General features: G+C 47.1%; 1 protein-coding gene across 2 annotated transcripts in view; it reads left to right on the top strand.

The window, feature by feature from the left end:
* Window positions 1–2,735: 2,735 nt before the first annotated feature.
* syt1a (synaptotagmin Ia) overlaps window positions 2,736–4,189 on the top strand; it is a 103,119-nt gene continuing 101,665 nt past the window's right edge. For both annotated transcript variants that reach the window (XM_062518160.1, XM_062518159.1), the window contains exon 1: window positions 2,736–2,844. The gene's annotated coding sequence lies outside the window, so the exon portion shown is untranslated. The remainder of the gene's footprint in view (window positions 2,845–4,189) is intronic.

Here is a 4,189-nt window from a genome sequence, read left to right as displayed (position 1 = left end):
GGTTGAGGTGGGGAAAAAAGAGAGAGATGCAGTGAAAGCAATGATCAGAGAGACGGAGGGAAAGACGGCGTTAGGAGCAGTGTGTTCAGTTCTCCTCATCGAGTGTCCGACAAGGAGAGGACGGTAGCCTATAGGGAGCAACAGAGAAGGAGGAGAGAGAACAAGGAGAACGTGAGAGAGGGAGGTGAGAGAAAGAGAATGTGAAAGAAAAGAAAAGAAAAGGGCTAAAGAAGAAAGGGAAAGACACAGAAAGTCAAAGAAGGAGTGAGAGATAGAGTGAGCGTCTAGGGACTGTGTGACGCTACAGTAGGAGCGGCGTGAGTCCTCCACACCAAGTGCCTCTGCATTACAGGACGGCGTTCACTTGTTGTGCTAACAGCTGGAGGGCGCTGGCACTGGCAACAGCGCAGCAGACGAGTCGGGATTTCAAAGCGGCCGTTCCGCACTGAGACGCTTAGGCAACCCCATCACCATCAGGCGACTGCGTGTGTGTGTGTGTGTGTGTGTGTGTCAGCGTGAAGATGCACCGGAGACCAAACACTGGAGACAGTTCTTTTAACCACCACCATCAAAAACCGTTAAAACTTTAAGAGAATGAATCATTCTGGATGAACGTCAAAATGGCAGAAGCTTGTGCATATGATATCATTTTCATGTCTCAGCTTAACACACTTGTCTCACGCTTAACATTAAATTAATATTCCAAATAAATGTTACTGTGAAGATAACACAGCATCGTGGACTATTGGCAGCTATTAGCAGGACTCAAGCTCTGGCTGTCTTCTCCTGACGTTCAAAAGAATGATCGCCCGTAATGAAGTCTTTAGATCTGAATAATGTTAATATATCCATTGTTGGCTGACTTCCAACCTGTTCCCTAACCCAAGGGAGCTCAGGCAAGTAAATCAGACCCTGGCATTTCGTCTCTGATCCACAGAGGGTTTATTTATTCTGGCGATAAAGAGCTTGGCTTCATACAAAGAGGCCTCCAGCCGTATGCCAGTGTGTGTTTGTGTGTGTGTGTGTGTGTTTGTGTCATGTGTGTGTTATTTGCGAATGAATACATTTTCCCTCCACGGTGTGCTTTTCCCACACCTGTCCGCCTGAAGAAGTAGCTTTTAATCTGAGCATCAAAGAGCCACTAACCCGGCTTTGCTTTGGTAATAGAGGAGAATCTCACGCCACCTTCCCTCTCTCTCCACCCCACCCCCCCACCCCTCCCAGAAGCACCCTCTCCAACCGTTCCTCCCCTGTGATGCAGCTGATAGTTCCTCGTTTCATTGATAACAAGGTAGATATGCTCTGACAAGGACAAATTACTTTTATGGGCTGTTTTTCCCCCCGAGATTGTAAACTAAAAGGCAAGGTTGGAGGACTTAAGTACAATGCTTGTCGGTAAATTTGCTATCAATTGCACTTTAGAGACTACAAAACTGCTCAAGGGTTATTCCCCTCCAAGACCTTTGTAGCAATTACTTAGCATGCGTATTTTAGCCTCTTCAGCCATAGATCATTATGACAGACTGCCCACTTTATCTACTGACTGCTTCAGAAAATGATTCCCCTAGTAATGACATTTTACATAAACTATGAAGGTCAAATTAGCCACCATGCTAACATTAGCTTCTAGCATTAGCCACCGTGATAACATTAGCCTCCAGCATTAGCCACCATGATGACATTAGCCTTCCTGACTTCCTCTTGTTCTTTCTCTTGTTCCTGTTGGCTGTATATGAGTGCCTCTCAACCTCCCTCTTCGATCCTCGATGCTCAGTCCTCCAGGCTCGTTCCCACTGATCTGCTGTATAACTAACACTGGATAGACTATCCCATTGTTGCCGCCCCATCATTCTTTATCTAGATCAGTGGGAACGAGGACCGAGGAAGGAAGGGAGGATGTATTAGACGAACGGGAGGCACTCTGTACTGTATGTGCGATGCACAGAGCTTCAAGAGAGATATTGAATGTGTCCATTAGTGCTCTTTCCTCTCTTCACGAGGCCAACCACGAAGAGACTCCCCCCTGATGTTCCCCGTCCCCTACCCCAGGCATTCCCGCACGGCCACACCCCCAGCGACAGGCAACATCTGTGGGAAGGAGAGGCCCAGCTGCTCGGCATCCTGGTAGTCCTGCGCGTGTGGGTGGGGACTTGGGTGGTTCGATTCCACCAGCATCCCTAATGAACTCAGCTGTGAAAGAGTTCCGTCAATAACACCCCCCGACTGACAGACAGACACGATTCGTTAGACAGTGAACAAGACAAGACGAAAAAACAAAACTCTTGTTTCCATGGTCTTTTCTGACAAGGAAGCTTATAATGCAACTTCTAGGATACCTGTTGTGTTTATTTATCTGTTTGTTCATCTGTACAAACTGTGTCCTTTTTCCTGATTGCTAATTCCAGTTATATCAGTATGTGTTCTTCACTGAGGATATTGCTGGGAGCTTGAGTTTGTTGACGTTGGGTGTTGTTATCCATTCGTTTTCCTGTGTTGTTGTTTACTTGCTGTTGAGCGACTGGAGGTCTTTATTTCAATCATGGTTTCCACTGTGAGGTCTCGGGCAGGGCGACTCTGCAGTTTGAGTCTAATAGTATGTGACTCGGGGTTATGACCAGATGTTGTGTACTTCCACTGTTGGTCTCAATGACATTTCTTCTCCCACTCTCTGTCTCTCTCTCTCTGTCTCTCTCTCTCTCTCTCTCTCTTTCTCTCTCTCTGCCCCACAGAAACACAGCTGAGTCTCTGGCCGACATCCACATCCGTCTGTCCGGATCCGTGAAGAATCGTCCGCCGCCGAGCCCAAAGCCGCGGGTGACCTTGCGGGTGACCTTGGAGTGAAAGGTTGGTCTCTGTTCTCTTGCTCTTCAAAAGCCTCTCCGGCCGTGTCGGTCTGCCTCCTTTCATTAGAAATGCCAGAGGGGGTAGAGAGGATACCCACGATCCCTCTCATCCCCCAAATGAGCAGCTAACCCCTTTACCCCCTCTACACACACACACACACACACACACACACACACACTTATTGCCTTATTTCTTTATTTTACTCTGTACAGCACTTTGGTCAGTGAAAGCTGTGTTTAAATGTGCTTTATAGATACGTTGTACTTACTTACTTACACACAGATACACACACACATCCCACACACACAAGCTCTCCACAGCTACACACACCAAGGATAAAAAGACAGAACTCCGAAAGAAGACAAAATATGTGTGTTAAATAGATCCGAATGCTGAAGCATATTCGATAGAGTGTATCATTCACTACACTACAAAGCTGAAGAGCCTCGGCTGTGTTGAATGCAAAGCAGCGGATAAGGGTACGCGGGCGGATCCATAGTGAGTGAGGCTGGGTGTGCGTAGGCTCCATGTCCTCTCACCTTCACGATTTAAGGAGTTTGACTAATGAAATATTGATTCTGTTCTTCTGGAGAGGGAATGATTCAAACATGGCACTGTCATTTGAAGAGGCGTTTTTTTTTTTTTTTGTCTGCAAGGGCGGCTGTAAGGTAAACACAAACTGCTGTGGGAAAGATAGCCGTCATTAGTTGGGGAGAAAAAGAGAGGGGGGGGGGGTGAGACGGAGGAGAGAAAGAGAGGACAAATTGAACGTCGTTTTCATTTGTCACCGCGCGTCGTGAGATGATGGGTTGGGTTTTTGCGATCGTGTGTCTCCTACGCAGCTCCGCCGCTGCCGTGATGGAATTCAGAATGGGTCTGAGTGTCTCCTAGAATGAGGAGACTCCTTGTGTTTCCCCAGGCTGACAAAGCACATAAGCCTGCCACCTAAACGCTCGCACAAACATGTGTACACACACACATGCACATACAATGCGAACACTCACACACATACTCACACATACATACACACACACACACACACACACACACACACACACACACACACACACACAGACACACAGACACATACACACACACACACACACACACACACACACACACACACACACACACACACACACACACTTTGACAGTCATCATGTAATCACACACACACATGTTTGCACACACACACACACACTGACACACTGGTATGGTCTACGCAGCTGCAAATGCAAACACATGCTATTTGTTTGGATGTATGAATCAATGGTAATGTGAGTGCTTCACTACAGAACACTTACCGTACATCTGCATGTGAACAGCAAGTGCTAATAACAGCTAA

The sequence above is a fragment of the Sardina pilchardus genome, chromosome 17 (assembly GCF_963854185.1).
Source record: "Sardina pilchardus chromosome 17, fSarPil1.1, whole genome shotgun sequence".
Lineage (NCBI taxonomy): Eukaryota > Metazoa > Chordata > Actinopteri > Clupeiformes > Clupeidae > Sardina > Sardina pilchardus.
The sequence above is the reverse complement of the archived record's forward strand: the minus strand, read 5'-3'. Positions and strand labels throughout refer to the sequence as shown.